Here is a 17,411-nt window from a genome sequence, read left to right on the forward strand (position 1 = left end):
TTGGCGGGAAGGAGAAAATGTTTTGTTTTAAATTGTATCTAAAAATATAATTTCCACTCATTTCAGTGGTTTTCATACTGTCCCAAAGGTTAAGCTACTGTGATTGGTGAGAAATAGAAATGAACTAGATAGTCGTGTTAAAAATAACAACAACAGCTGGCTCTTCTTTCCACTTCACTGAGTACTGCATGGGACTGTGGTGATACATACAAAGCTACAGAAAACCTTTGTAGTTATTTATATTTTAAAGTATATGTGAAACAGTTTTTAAAAAATAAATACGCACATTTGATGCATCATTATTCCTCACAGTCGTAATGTATTAGGTTCTGACATATTTAAGAGCTTCAAAGAAATAATGCCAGGAATATAATTAATTGTAAAAAAAAGAACATTCCATTGCCCCAGAAATCATTTATCAACAAGACCTATATTATTTAGACCAGGGGTACCGGTCCGTGGAACAAGTCCTACCGGGCCGCTGGCTTGCTGGGCGCCGCCATCTTGTTTTGATGAAAAAGTGCTTCCGGTGAGCTTTTCCGGGTAGAAAGCTCACCGGAAGCACTTTTTCATCAAAACAAGATGGCGGCGCCCAGCTGATGTCGGTACCGGGCCGCGCCATAAAAAAGGTTGGGGATACCGGGCCGCGGCGTAAAAAAGGTTGGGGATCACTGATTTAGACCATGCTACATGGCACCTCTGCTAATTAAGTCAATATGCAGAGAGAGGAGGGAGGGGGAGAGAGAGAGATTGGGTTAGCATACCATGCTCAGACACAATTTGCTTAACTGTGGTTTATTGAACAAATGACTAGATTTTCATAACACACACAACTAAACCATCAAACCAGACTATGATTCAGTGCAATATATGGCCGTAGTATGACATTTAAGTGGAATTCAAAAGGGAAGAAAGAAATTTGAGAACTGTCTTCTTTAATCTAAGGTACTGAAGTTGCCAGGGACGTGGTGTTATTTGCCTTAAGAAGAAATTGTCTTAATCCTGTGACATTTAACGTCCTTGAACCCTGCTCACTATGTGAACTATATTTTATATTCCTGATGTTACTTAAGACATTTCTCAGATGTTCTTCTTGAAACTAAAAATAGCAGGAGCTTTGAGGAGCAAAGGGGCATATGCTTATATAGAGATTATCTGTGTGCTTCAGAGTCTATTACCATTAATATAAAGTACAATAATGAATAATTTAATATGGGTCTAAGAGATATTCAGGATTGCATATTTAAATATGTAAGATGGAAAAAGTATATCTTTTTAAAAAGAAGTTGTCTAATGTTCCCTGTGTGGAATATGAGCTAACTTCTTTGAAGTCAGTTGAATTAAAGTAGGAACAGTTTTTGTGTTTAGATATAACAGGTGTAACCTGGAAGATGGTATAACATCTGCAAAATATTTCTTACGTTTGCATTTCCAGATAAAATTTTACTAGTATTTTGATAATGTGGCTACAAATGAAATTTTCAAGAAGACATTATTACTGTGTTCTGGATTCATGCATTATAGTAAATCACAATGTGATTTGGTTGGGTTGGCTTGGGTTAGCAAATTGGGCCTATGTTGTGGGTGCTACGTATTTTAATCTCAGCAACATGATAAGAATAATTTTGTGAGCAACAGGGATACAAGTATGCTGGATAGTATGGAAATCCAGTAGATTTGCAACAGTTTGAATAAGTACAATCAAACAATGCTGATAACTAGTTCAGCATCATTCTGGAGGAAAATATTGGATAGAATTTTTCAGGGCTCCATCCTTGTCTAGTACCATTCAACATCTTTGTAAATGACACAAATGTTGGAATGGGAAGGATACTTATTTGCAAATAACCTCAAGGTTGGAGGATTAGCTAATTCCTCAGGGAATAAAACAAAATCACAATTCAAAATAGCCTCAACAAGCATCAACACTAAGCCAAGTCCAAGAAGATGATGTCTGAATGTGAGAAATACAAGTTACTGCATACATATAGAAAAAATAATACAGCAAGTATGCGGTATTACCCATTCCTGCCTTAACAGAAGTGCATGTAAAAAGAATTTAGGAATACTAACTGACCATCAACACAATTTTAGCAAGCAACAAGATTGGCGCTAAAAGCGCCGATCTAGTTTTCTTGTGCATTGCTATAATAAAAGCACTGTGTTCAAATCAGAGGAAATAGTAATTTAATTGTACTTTCTGCTGCTTCGAAATTTGTTCACTTCTGCTTGTAAAACAGATATGAAGAAGTTGGTGCAGGTGAGCTGGAGAGCCACTAGAATGATAAGTGGCCTGGGAAAGCAAGGCATTTGAACTTTGGACTGTATTGGTCTGTGTTAATTTTTATGTTATTTTAAAAACTTTTAATAAAATGTATTTTTAAACCAAGCCCTTTGAGAAGTGGTTTACAAAGAGAGCAGCTACAAATATACAAAAAGTTGTCCGAGGCAAGAGGGATCTGTTCTTCTTCTCTGTTGAAACCAAGAGCAGGACAAGGCTCAACAGGGTGAAACTAAAATAAGAAAATTCAGGCTGAATAATGGGAAGAATTTGTTTGATAGTAAGAGTTGTTAAGATGCAGAACTGTCTGCTTAGAATAATGGTAGACTCACTCTCATAACTAAATTTTCCAAATTGACTGTTCCATGCTTTATTCCTGGTTTCACCTTGGTCAAAGATGAATGAAATCCGTTTAATGATAGGTTGTCAACAGTCCATGTGTCCTAGAGCACTATAATGTCATGATGGGAGAGGAAGTCACTAAAGCAGGGATCCCTGGCGGATTTAAACCATCCAACAACATTTCAGGTTAAGAAAGTGATTCAGTGCTGGCTGTTTGGATGTTTAGCACAGGCACTGCACACCTGGGACTGGGTGGGCGATTTTTGCAATGGTGGTAGGTTCATATTGGTTGATGTTGTAGAGCGGCGGTTACAGAGGGAGACGGAGCCAGGTTAAGCTAGCAATCTTTATTCATGCGAATAAAGGGTCGCCGCGGCTTCAGAGGCAATCTGACAGCCAGCTGGCGGCGACAGCTGATGCCGTTTGACAGCTCCCTTTTATAGCCGGCTGTCAAACGGCATCAGCCAATGGGAGCGATCGGCGCTCCCGCGCAGGCGGCGGACCAGAAGGAGAACTGCTGGCTAGTTCTTAAACATAGCAGTTGATTGTTGAGATTGTGTCTCCTATGGGAGGGAGATGTGGCACCATCAGAGAGATGGTATTCAGCAGGTTCTGACCAGTTCTGGAGAACAGGTAGCGGAAATTTTGAGAGGCTTGGAGAACCAGAAAATACCACCTCTGACTGGCCCTACCCCATCTATTCTCTGCTTCCTGAGTCCAAGCTAATTGGCTGGATCTTCTTTTGTTGTCCTGCACAGGAGAACGGAGCTGGAAAGCAGGTTAGTGGGGGTGGGGTGGGAATGGAGATTTTACAGTATCATGCCCACCAAGCCACACCCACAGAACTGGTAGTAAAAAACTTTGAATCCCACCACTGCACCATCAGGTTCCTGCTCATCTTTTTCTTCCATCTGTGTCTTCATCCGAAGAATCGGTACAGCATAGGTGGCAAAATGTAGATCATTGGTGAGCAGAGATTCCAGCTGTTTAACGGGGAAGCATCCTTTAGTTTGTCCAGTGTAAATAGGGGTAAGGGAAGCTGTTTCTGCTAGTAGTCAGATTCCCATGGGACCAGCAGTAAAGTTTTTAAACTGGTGTATTCCATATTCTTTAGCTTTTAAAATTGTTTGTATTCTATCCTCCTTATGCTGGTCTACAACCATAATAAAAATTTAATTGATAAAAATGATCCAGGAGCTGGATAATTGTTTGCAGTTATTCTGTAGCGGAAGTTGAAATAGGTATTTTACTTTCTATAATTATACCATTTGTTTGCCCAATATGTTCTATGTATGATGCTAGCTAATTGTAGCTTGTTTAATATTTATGTAAAACAAATAGGCACTAAAGGTGGTAGATGCAGTGGAGGGATTCAGCCGGTTCGCTTCTGGAGAACCGGTTGTTAACTTTTGGAGCAGTTTGGTAAACTGGTTGTTGGAAGAAATCATTAGGGCAGAGAACCGGTTGTTAAATTATTTGAGTCACACCACTGGGTAGATCCTTTACCACAGGGGTGTCCAACCTTGGTAACGTTAAGCCTGGAGGACTTCAACTCCCAGAATTCCCCAGCCAGCTTTGCTGGCTGGAGAATTCTGGGAGTTGAAGTCCTCCAGGCTTAACGTTACCAAGGTTGGACACCCCTGCTTTACCACTTTTAATGTCTATTTGCTTTACTGCAGCTTTCATGACTATGTACTATACACTAATTGCATAAATTTCAATATAGTTACTAGCTTTGTACCCATTTAGCTACAGGTAGTTCTTAACTTACAACCATTACAGAGTCTGGAGTTTTCATCATAAGTCATGAGGATGGTAAGTCGAGGCACACACATGACCAGAACTGATTTTACAGTTTTTGTGGCAATCTTTATGCAAACATCACAATCATTAAGTTAATCAATGTATTCCTATGGCTGTTTTTTGTGGGAAACCAGCTGAAAAGTCGAGACTGGCAGAAACTCTTCTAAATTGAAGTCACATGACTGTGGAATGCTGCAACTAGCCATGAAGGTGAACTGGTTGCCAGGCACCCAAGGTGTGGTCATGGAATTTGTAGGGAGGGTGGAGATATAATTGTCAGAACTATAGCTTTGAATGATCAGTTTTAACTGTGAACAGTCATTAAACAAGGACTACCTGTACTCATTTAATTATCAGGTTGCTGGGAAGAGTGGAGAGACTTGTGAATTGGCTAAGACCTGATGGAATTTGAGCCCTGGTATATATGCTCCTAAATGAATGATATGTATAAAATGTATCAGTGAAGCAGCAATATCAGCTGGTGTTTTTATCTTGCTTTTAAGTGAACTATGCACAGTTCAAAAAATACTACAATGGTCATAAGTGCTATTAATCTCTGTTTGTTTGGAGTGAGGATGTTATTTCAGTGAACTTTGGATGTAGCTTCATAAACCATGATGTGAAGAGGGCAGTACATTTCACAGTATATTTTAATAATCGCTATATGAATCTATGTTACTCTTCAGAGAACCATATTGCCCTACGAGAAATCAGTTCATGAAAGTTTATTGTGGGGAGGAAAAAATCTGGAGGGAAAAAAAATCAGATGTAACAGTTGGTTATTGCCAGATGCACTTTTTTGTAATTTGAATCTTGCATTTGGTTTCTTCAGCAAATTTTTTATATAAATCTAGGGATGACAGTTTTAATAGTCAAATTTGGACCCAATGTTCAGGAAAGTATTTTTTACGAAATAGTAATAAATGTTGACTTGGCTGGCAAATATTTTTGTGCCATGGAGACAGGAGGAATTGCTGTCTTTTGCTTGTTTGCCTTGGAAACATTGCCAATATTCCATGAAAAGTCCTCTGTTGTCCTGCAAGTCTGTAGTCCAAGTTTCATCTGCAGATTTTATTTATATATTTGCCATTTTTGAAAAGAGTCAATATGAGCAAAAATGTGAATAGAAACCTCATTGATACTTCAGGTTTTCCTCCAAACTGAGATGAATATTACATCTCATAATTTTTCTTGGCTAAGTTTGTAATCTGCTTCCCCCCCACACACACACACAGAGCTTTCATGCAAAAAATGTACAACTATACTGTGTCACAATGGTTGTATAGAAATTGTCCACGTAGCTACACAATTTCTGCATGAATTTTCAACTCTCCTTCTACTGGGAGTCTTGAGAGGCAATCCAGACAGGAATACTAGTTCTAACTTTACTGTTGGATTACATTATATTTGTCTTGCGGTATGTCCTCCATCCCTGATCATCTGTACAGTTCAAGAAATTAGGGAGTGCTTCTTCTGAGATATTTGACATATCTCTGTTGCTAATGGTTAGAAAAGAATACAGGTAGTCTTCAAGTTACAACCATAATGGACCTTGCCCATCAGGGTCGTGAATTAGGTCCAATCCAATGTTATGTCTTTTTTTTTTTTGTGGTCACTAAGCAACCATGGCAATTGTTAAATGATCATTAAGCAAATGCTACAGTTGTTAACCAAACCAGTGGTTCGGTATGGGCCGATTTTTGTCAAATGCCAGAAGTAAATGCTAGTTTTCAGGAAAATTTTTGTAAAACACAGTCACATGACTGCAGGATGCTGCAAATGGTCATAAATGTAGCCCAATTGCTGAGCCCTCAGAGTGCAGTCACACCACCACGGGGGAGGGGAGGCTGACCATTGTAACTTTGAATTCCAGTTGTAAGAACTCTCACGTAGGTCTGGTGCTTTGGTCGTAAGTTGAGGGCTATATGTAATCTTTGATTTACACTGCAGTAGGTTGGGATCACAATTTGCAAAACAGAACAAAAACTACGCTCATAATTTAGGACCTAGCATTGTTGAGGGAACTCCCAACTACCGAGCTATTTAAAATTCCATCTCGTTAAAATGGCTGCAAGCACGTCAAAAGCCAATCTGAAAGGATTCTGTTCATCAGCTTTCTGCAACTTGATATTTTCCAGATGTGTCATGATTGGATTTCTCAAAATGAGAATGCCAGAGACCCACAATGGAATGCTTATTATCAACTTGATAATCACTGGCCCCTTTATAAATGCAGGAGAGGAAATAAACCTGATGTCAAGGCTACCTGTGTTTGATAACTTAGTGCTTCTTTTTTCTTTCTTTTTTGTAATGCAAACAAAATGAGGTAGAAATTTCATCACAAAGGTGATGTTTTTCTTTGGAAGCCAACATAGCAGAGATGACAGGAGGAGGAAGTCCTCTTAATGAAACTGCAGTATATATGAAATTTAATACACATCTCAGGAAGATGTTTTCTACTAGCTTGTAATTCCTGCTTGCACTTAAACTGTACTGAATAGGGCAGTGTATCTCATGAATCTGAAAAATCTTGAGAATAAATTACAGTCAACAGCAGAAATGGTAATATAATATGTATAAATACCATTCTTTTCCTTGTTGGATATAAACCATGAAGGAAAAATAGACCTGGGAAAGGTTTATACATAATTATTCTCCTGAACAGATTTAAAAATATATGCCTCATACTATTAAAATATAAATATTGCTAATATAAATTGCTATGCTTTAATAAAATTCGCATTAGATCTTAGGTACAAGTAATGTAAAGGTAGCTCTTTTACCACAATTGTGCAATGCTTAGCCTAGTTTGTGCATTTTTAATTATCTGGGACATTGTTGGCAAATAATATGTTAATTAATAACTAGTAATGAACTTATATTGGATATCATATAATGTCCCTTTGTATGTCCCTTTAATGTCTTAATTCTACCTGTTTTTTGTGATAATTTTCAGAGTGTATAAACTTCCATTGGAGTTGAATTATCATAATTTTAAATAGATAAAAATATAATAGAATTCCTTTTTGTCATACCTATTGAAATTCTATTGTGTATATGAGAGAGAGATTTGATTTATTATTCTCCATAATAGAACACAGAGATATATTATTTATTTATGGAAATAATTAATGCATATGAAATACTTTGTTGACCTTTTATAACAGAAAAATCTTTCAGAAGAAGTGATACAGTTGTTCCTTTTTATATCTATCAAGCTTTTAAACTACAAAAGAGTTAAATTTGACAACTTTATTTATCAGAATACTCATTAATCTCTTGAAGTAAAGGGTTTTTTTTTAACCCTAGTGGTTCCTTACTCTGTCCTTAGTTTGCTAATGTCTCAAATAACATTTAAATGGTTTCTTTAAAATACAAAAATTTAAATATTTGGTTAGGATTTTTCTTCATTGTGATGTTTAAGTACTGGGAACAAAATGAAGCCTTTAAGGAACAACAAGAAATTAAAGAAGGTGAGCAACAAAATTCACAATCACTGTTTCAGTCTTATTCCATTAGTAATGATTCTGCTACTGATTATCTCAGAATAACAGAGTTGGAAGGGACCTTGTAGGTCATCTAGTCCAACACACACACACACACACACACACACACACACACACACAGCCCAAGCAGATTAATGTATCCAACCTAGAGCCACGAATCCTGGAATTATATTTGTGCAGAATGCATACCGTATTTGCCGGCGTATAAGACGACTTTTTTGCCCCGAAAAACATGCCTCCAAGTGGGGGGGTCGTCTTATACGCCGGTATATCCACTGCTGGCTTTCGGATGCTTGTTGGACGCAGCGAAGTCGCCTCTGGCTTCCTGGATCCCCTGCGTCGCTTCCGCTTCATCCCGCTCGCCTCGCTCCGCCCGAGGCTGCAGCCTTCCTGCTCTTCCCATGGCCCCTGGCACTCTGCCCTGCCGCTGCAGCCCCGGGGATTTCTGGAGGGCGTTTCCGGTGGTGGTGGGGGGTCGTCTTATACGCCGGGTCGTCTTATACGCCGGCAAATACGGTAGTTTAAACTGAAATAGTTTGCTGGTGGATAGCAGACTGGATAGCACCAGAAGGCCAGACAAGAAGCAATGGATGGAAACTAAACAAAAAGAGAAGCATCCTTGAGAACAAATGAGAAATTTCCTAACAGTGAGAGCAATTAATCAGTGGAACCACTTGCTTTCAGAAGTTGTGGGTGCTCCATCACTGGAGGCTTTTAAGAAAAGATTGGACAGCCATTTGTCTGAATTGGTATAATGTCTCCTGTTTGAGCAAAGAGATGGACAACAAGATCTCCAAGGTCCCTTCCAACTGTTATTCTGTTAAATACTTGTGACTTGTCACTTTTTCTAGGACAAGTTAGTTTGGTTGGAAGTAACACTATCCAACAACGTGCACCTATGAGGTTATTATTATTAAGTTTTATGAACATCTCATTTTTAAAAAAAAATCTGTTTTCTCCCAAAATTACAAACAAATTCATCAGGGATTGTTTTTCAGAATCCATATTCAATGACAGTTTTCAAGTTCATTCAATGACATGTGGATTTAAAAGTAAATTAGCCTTCATGCTCTTTCACTGTAGTTGTTTAAAATTACTTTGTTCTGTCTGCAGCTGGAGAAATTCATTGTTTTCATGTTGATATTTTACTGCAGAACAACTTTAGCTCAGCAATTTAATAAATGCTGTTGAAAAGTCAACTCTGCACAGGAAACAACCAGGATATCTTTTTCAGGAAATAAGAGTAACCTGGTACAATACCTGCATTGATAAAACAAAACATGTTTTTCCTCTGTAAAAGCTAAACAGATTTACTGATTCCTGCACTTGAAGTTATACACATGAATGCATTTGCATTTTAAGAGAGAAGAAACATAAGCAAATATTAAATAATGACAAAATAAATTTCCAACAAGTTATATTATATAATTAGCATTACAACAAGTACATGTACATGCAATAAAAAAACAATTTCAAATACTACATTTCCATATTCATATTGTTTATACAGAGAATCTGCAAAGTCCTCGTGCAGTGATATTTTTTATTTATAAGTCATTTGTAATTTTCCACAAATTATTTAATTTATAAACCACAAATTCTCTTGAGAATCTTAATGGGGTTATCTCTTTTTCAGCAGGAGTTTTCTGTTAGTGTTGTTCATTAATTTTCCAGTTGACTCAATTTCACTATCCTTTTTGACCTCTCACTTCTGCCCATTTGTCTGCCTCTTCTTAATTTTTCCATTCATCTGTTTATATTTTAAAATGCTTACTTGGTTTTTAATGTTGTGCCAGAATAATAAAGATTATTCTTATTACTATGTACATGTTATGATCCCACAGTTTGCTTATTATTTTCAAAGTGATGTACTAATATTAAAAAGTTGAAATGATTTCCTGAAAGATTTTGAAGAATAAAGCTCCAACATTATAGAAAGAAAGTTACAAAAGTCTATGACATGCTGTAAATATTTTGCCTTATGTTTAATGTGTGAAAGCAAAATATTGGAAGAATCATTGTAAATGATTGTTCGTTTATTTGAAGCATTTATAAGGCCACTCAGCTGAAACAATGACCTTGGGCAGCATAAAACAATCATAAAAACATCAACAAAAAAGTAATCATACATCATTAAAAGTAGCTCAACATATGAAATAGTCTAACAAGCAATTAAAACAAGCAAAAGAGGGACTCCAGTCAAGTAGACTCGAATGCTTAAAGATCATTACTCTTATTAATAGACTGTTTTCTTACTCACTTTTTCCTTTTTCTTTAGATTTGACTCATTCACAATGTTCATTATGATGGCTTTGTTTTGACAATTTTCACCCATTAGTTAAGTTTCCTTTTTAACAATGGATTTCCGCTATCTTTCAATTAATTCGCAAAATTGCTGACTAAGCATCTGTAACTTTTGTACTCTGTTTAATAAGATGTTTATCTCCTTGTGCATAAGCTGAAAGCTGAGAAACTTGGGTTGGCTCCAGTTCAGAGTTGAAGCCAAGCTCCTAAACTTAGTTTTGGAATCTTAAAAACTCTCATCTTCACAATGTGATCTTAGGTCACCTCAGATAGCCTCTGAAGAACATGTCTGCCAATCATCTGGTAGTAATTTGGATTTAAACAAGCATTAATCTAATGCATAAAAATCATTAAAAATTTCCAAGAGATAGAGGTGGGAACTTTAACAGAGCACTGTAAACTTTAGTTGAGACTGGGTCCTATGATTTGCACATCTAATAGGAAAAGAGTTTAAAGACATGTTTGGGGAAAAAAATCCGATATGAAACTTGAAGCCAGAGAATTAAGCAGAGATTCTTTTGTTAACCTGATAGCTGGATTTGTGCGTACTTCCTGCAAGGCTAGTTTATGAAAGTCAGTGGCAGCTGAGTCTACAAAGATCAATGTGAATCCTTGAGGATTTATTAGAGATATAAAAAAAATAGCATGTGGGTGATCTTCATGACTGAATAATGTTTGGCTTTTTATTTGACACTTTCCCTTTATAGCTAGGCATTTTATATGTGCTTTAATTTTAACCTAAGCTGAAGTCAATGACATTTTCCAAAAGATGCAAGGGGTCAGACAAGCCTATCCTATTATTGTAAACAAGCCACTAATCTTAATTAGCTACAATTTACTGATTAATAACATCTATTCAATTATTATATTGTATTAACATTAATAGATTACATATTACACTGCTGCCATTTTACTTCTTTTTACTAACTGAATACTAACAAAATATTATAAAACCAGGTCTAATTACACCACTGTATTTAAAAAAACAAAGATATTAACCAGAATTGCTTCTGCGGCTCCCAAAATTAATGTAGCTTTAAATGTTCCTCCAATGTATCTCTAAAACAATTAGAAGAAATCAAAAGGGCTATGAGCAATTTGCTGGTTCTAAGGACTGCAGAAAGACATAGAGTCAGTGTAACTCCATTTCCAAATATTATATTTAACTTTAATTTTATGTAAAATCCTTGGGCTGGAAGAGATTAATGGAGATGATTTACAGGTTAATGTCTAATAATAGGAAACAAGGTTAGCTTTTTGATCACACTCTTTTGGGGAAATTGAAACAAATATTCTTTTGCCTATAAACATTATTTACTTTTCCCCCAAATTTTCCTACACCTTTCCTACAAAACAAAACAAAAATGGATTAACAATCTTCTCTTCCTATTTACTAAAGACTTCCTTTGCGTAAAGCATCTCCTTAAATATTCACTTAAAACTAAATCAGTTTGATCATCAAATTATATATTTAAATTTTTTTAATAAGGAACATTTACTCCAAAATACCGCAGCTGCATCCAATAGTATAATTTAATTTGGCCAGAATTAGAGGATCTGTTCTACTTTAATGTTTGAGCCTGATTCTTGTGCTGCATATAAAAGCCTAAGTTAAAATGTATGAAACAAAAAAGAAAAGCAGAAAAACAAATGACACCCATTCTTTAAGGTCCGAAAGAAATGGCTATTTGATGGGATTTACAGTGTATGCAGCTCAGGCTGGGTTGGATGTATGTATCTCTTGTTCTTTTGACTCATCAGTGGGAGCCAGAAGTAGTGTAATGAATGAATGAGCCCAGTTTGTTGCCTGCCTTTCAGCTTTCAAAGTCTGAGTAAATTCTCAGTAGAAACTGAATGTTCTTGATAGAGTGGTGGAGAAACTGTTCTTATAGAAGTTGCTGGGCTCCAATTCTAATAATCCCTGGATATTATAGTCAATAGACCAGCTATGGTTGAAGACCTGCATGGAAGACTTTTGGAGCAGTATAGCTGTCAACAAATTTGAACTCACAGCCTCCCCATGAACCAAGAAAATGTGAAGGGTATTAGGAGCCTTTCAAGAACTTCTGGAATGGCACAGTTTGTCTACATTTGCTGTAGGATCTTAAACAGCCTAATCCTTTTAGTTTGAGGATTTTAATGATTTGATTGAAACAAGCAGTATAAAAACAGTGTTACAGTTTTTTTCCCTTTTTATTCAGACTACCAACAAAATTTGTTCTTTTCCAAATAAGCTCTGGAAATACGATTTACAGCATCTACTTGCTCTGCATACCCACACAAATTATTCTCCCTGTCTTGCCCATAACCCAGGGTTTAAGAAGTACAAGTGATAGCATTTTGGGGGGTACCCAAATGTCAGTTCTAATCAACTCTAGGTATGTGTGTAGCATGTGATCTAAGCTTAACAAATACGTGCACTAGTCTAATTCTATCTGAACCTACTCTTATCACTTCTAGAGTTAAGGAAAGGTTTACAGATATAAGTGACAAGATTTCCTCTTTCTCTGGTTCAATCAGATGAACTAGTTAGCTGACCTTAGTTTTTGCTGGTGATCTTTTGACAAATAAAACCTTTGATCCACTTTCAACTCTGTTTTTCTCTGAGATCAGTAAAAAAATGTCCTATGCATGTTTCTTTCCTCTTCAGTACCTTTACCATGGATTGCTCTCTCAGTATTTTGGATTCTGGGCCACTCATAATCTAATGAACATTCAATTGCTAAACACCTTTTCTTTGGATTGAAACCAATCATCCATGTTCAACCACGACTAGTATTTATGTTTGCCATTTTAGCTGCCAATAATTACTTTCCTACATTCCTTCTGGGTAATTTTCAAAGGTTTCCCCCTTACCATTCCATATTTGCCATCCATGCTTCTTCCATGACAGCTATTTCATATCAGAATATAAATGCCTACTCTTGGCTTTGTATCAGAAATGTGAGTACCACTTTGTCCAGTTGGTCATATTAAGAGCCAGCAATAACTTATGACTGAGTGCACGCTTATTCCACACCTGTTCTGCCTCCTATTTTCCGGATGTAATAATTTTCAATAACCCTTAAAGATGCTTTTCCTCTTGTGTTTAGACCTTGTGAATTCCCAGATCTAAAAACCTCCTGTCTATTTCTGTGTCAAAGTCTTGAGGAACCACCAGGTTGTTTAATGGAGTGAAAGTTTAACTGTTCTAGTTAACTTCTGCAATGTCTTTATCTCAGAGAAATAGAAAGCTCATTTCATCTGGAGGAGTGTGATTCTGCAAGCATAGGGAGGTTTCCCTATTTTAAAAAAACCCAATTCTCTCAGTGAAAAGTCTGACTAAACTATCAGCAGAACAGGATGAGTTAATGCAATATTTGTTTAACCTAATCTAGGCTAGAGTCCTTTTATGCAAGAAGGAATGAATCAACTAAAGATAAAAGAGGAATGTTGTAAGACATTATTTATTGCCAAAATAAACTTCATGTTATATCTAGACCTCGAATTTCGTTCAAAAGTAGTTGATCTAGTATTGGCTTAGTTGAGGAAAAAAAATATACAATTGCTGAAGACAGTGGTTGCTTTGACTGAGCTGATTTGTATTTATTTGGCATGTATTTATGATGCTTGCAGTATCCCAAGGTCATGTAATCACATTTTGCGAACTTCTGATTGCAGAGTCAATCGAGAAACCAGATTCACTTAATCATGTTGTTGATTCATGGAGCTTTGGGAATTCTAGGAGGGAAAAATGAAATCAGCATCTGGCAACCTTGATTGGGTAGTGGGTTGAGCATGGATAATAGGGACAGTGGGGAAATGCATGCTGGATTTAATGTGCCTTTGGAAAGACTTGCAAATGGAACAGATGGTGGTGTGATTGAATACAATAATGCAAATATGTCAGAAATCCTTCAGTACATATTTAACTTGGCAACATACATCTGACTTCTGACAACTGGCTCTCTGAATCTCTCTCTCTCTCTCTCTCTTTAAATTCAGTGCCTGGTCTCTTCTAAGTTAGTCATAATAACAGATAAACTGATAATCTTTTGTGTATTACTTGAATATGTCAAGAAGACATTGCTTTAATCAAAAAAGTTAATTCCAAACTATTTGCAAGAGATTTATTGTGAAAATCCTTCTGCTTCTGAGTGGCTGTTTTGTATGGTGCGTTTGTGTGCACCACCCTAATACAGCTGACTTTTAGTCATGGAAAAATAATGGATTAGTTTACTAAAAATGAAATGATGGTCATGGATTTACACGTACACATAGGCTATCTCAGTGTTTTTCAAACTTGGCGACTTTAAGATGGGTGGACTTCAACGCCCATGGCTGGCTGGGGAATTCTGGGAGTTGCAATCATACTCTCCAGTTGTGGCCACTTTGCTTTGGTAAATGGAAGTCCAGAGCAGGGAAACTATTGATCCTCAGAGGAAAAAAATAATCCTAGGATAAGCCCAGATAATAAAATGCCTGACAAAAGAATGTCAACAAGTGACGTTTTTTTCCATTATTGTTTTTCCATGGAAAAGGTTTAGCATTGAATTTATACCTGCCCCATACTTGTTACAATGTCAGATCCCAGCTTCTCTAAACAACAAACACAGGTTTTCACACGATAAACTGTTGTGGTTACTCTCCCAAGTTTCATCAACTCAGCCTAGTGTTCTATGATGGAAATTCCTTATAGAAGAGAAAGAGGATTGGGATTCAGAAAAGATTTAAGATGTTTAAGACCCATTGCTTGACTGCTTATTAAATATTACATGCTTTATTTTAAAAGCAGTATAACACATTTATAATTGACCGTCCCTCCCTTCCTTCCAAAAAGCAGACTTTGACCTCAAACTCGCAAGATTTTGGCTATTTTCCTTCTTCCTACTCTAGTTAATAGTATCCCTCACATACTGCTTTTCTCTGAAAAAACAGATGGTTCATTACCAGGCTAGGTAACATCATCAGTGAGAGGGACAGCAGGGTTGGTTGGCTGTTTATAATACAGTACAGTACTTTTCCCTGCCTCTCTTGGTGAGCAGGTGTTATTCTTTGGTTATACCTGTTTACAATAATATTTTTTTCCTGCTTAACTGGAAGTTGGTGCCCAGGAGGGATATGGTCTGGGCTGTTGGATTCCCTCCTTGACTTTAGGCTGGGCTGTATCTTTTAAACAGTGGTGTGATTCAATCAGTATAACAACTGGTTCGGTGTGTGCATGCTCTGCACACATGCTCTGCAATTTAAAAAGCCCATTTTCAGCTCTAATACTTACCTTCTACTGCAGCCCGTGAATAAAACAGCTGGGGCGCAGCAAACTGCTTTGCCACGTGAATCAGCTGTGCTCTAAAAAACAAAAACAAATGAAGCACAGGAAAGAGCAAAGGTCAGTGGACGGGGCCAAATGCTCGCCAGAACTACTGGTTCGTGAGAACCAGTCTGAATCGGTAGAATCCCACCCCTGCTTTTAAATTGTATTTAGACAGAGCAAGTATTACAGGAATGCTACTTTATTGATATATATAACAGAATCTTGAAAGTGTGTCAGTTTCCTTCAGTGCAATTTTATGCCAAACTAAATTAAGGTGGGATTAATGTCTATGGAGATTCTTAATCATCCAAATCTTTGAAAAGATGTTTTTCCAAAAGGCAACTGGACTTTGTTTTTTTTTTTCCCTTGAAAATATTTCACTTATCATCCAAGAATTGAAGAAGCTTCTTGGATAAGAATTGAAACATTTTCAAAGTAAAAAAAAAAACAAGAAAGCCAGTTACTTTTTGGAAAAGCAGCTTTGAGACAAGGTGAGATCACTTTTTCACAAATTTTCCATTCACAGGACTGAGTTGTCTTTTATTTTCCTTTTCTTATTCCTTCATTCCTTCTTCAAGATTATCCACATTCTCCTACTACAAGAAAATTATACTGCTCAGTTGAAATCTGTGGGTCATTTCCCAATTTTGGTAACCTGAATTGTCGCCAATGTTTCTTGTAATTCCAAATGCACTTCCAAGATATTGCACAATCCTGCAATAATGGTTGAATGTCAATTTTCCTAAAAAATAAAATATTATTTTGCTCTTCATCCATCATGCTGTCAAGCATACATAAAAGCTTAAAAAAAGAAATTGTAAATTAATGTGACTAGAATCTACATGAATGTAGAATCCTACATTCAATATTTCAGAAATCACATTTAGTTGTTCCTCTTATTTGAAATGTACTCATTAACCTGAAAACTGGTTGAAAACTTACAAGGCTTATCATTCCCCAAAGGAGTAAAAGAAAAAAAATTATCTCATTGGCTTGGCAGCGAAAATATCCATCGTTTCAAATGAAAGGTTAGTATATATGTGTGTATATCTAATTCCTTGTAGTTATCTCTTTCCAGAAGCGTGTTGAATGTTCCAGAACAAGAACTTGAGAGAAGACATTAATGAAAAGGAACATGTCCATCAGATGTTGCTCAAAATTCACATCAGCTTGGCCAAGAGTGAAGGGATTTAGAGGAACATCAGATGGGTCGTAACACTTTAACAGTTGAAAGGTCATAGGTTCACCATCCTGATGTAGCTTATATATTGTCTGTCAGTGGTGGGTTTCAAATTTTTTTACCATGGGTTCTGTGAGTGTGGTTTGGTGGGCGCGCTTTGCAGCTGATTGTCAGAGCGATCGTTGGAGCTACCAATTCGGCCAAAGTGGGCCGAACCAGAATACCATCATCCGTCTGTGGGAGACTGAGAATTCTAATCTCAACTTAGGCATGGAAGCTAACTGGATAACTTGGGGCCATTCTTTCTCAACCCAACTTACAAGATTGGTATTGTGGGAAAAAGACAAGAATGAAGTATCAGGTATATTCATTGTCTTGAGTTATTAACAAAAATACTGTAATAAAAGATAAAGGTTTGCCCTGTTTGTGTTCAACTCCAGGGGGCGTACTTATCTCCGTTTCTTAGCTGGAGTCATCTTTGTTTGAAGACACTTCTGTAGTTATGGGGCCAGCATGACAATATGCCAAGATGCAGGGAATGCTGTTTCGTTCCCACCAAAGTGGTATTTATCTACTTGCATTTGCATGCTTTTGAACTGCTAGGTGGGTAGGAGCTGTGGCAAATAATGGGAGCTCACATCATTGTGTGGTGCTCAGGTCTTAAACCCCAGGCTATAAGCTTCCCAAATGACATTTTCAGCA

This window comes from Notechis scutatus, chromosome 1, assembly GCF_049901735.1.
Source record: "Notechis scutatus isolate UNSWTSFEM ecotype Mainland chromosome 1, rNotScu1.2, whole genome shotgun sequence".
NCBI classification, from domain to species: domain Eukaryota; kingdom Metazoa; phylum Chordata; class Lepidosauria; order Squamata; family Elapidae; genus Notechis; species Notechis scutatus.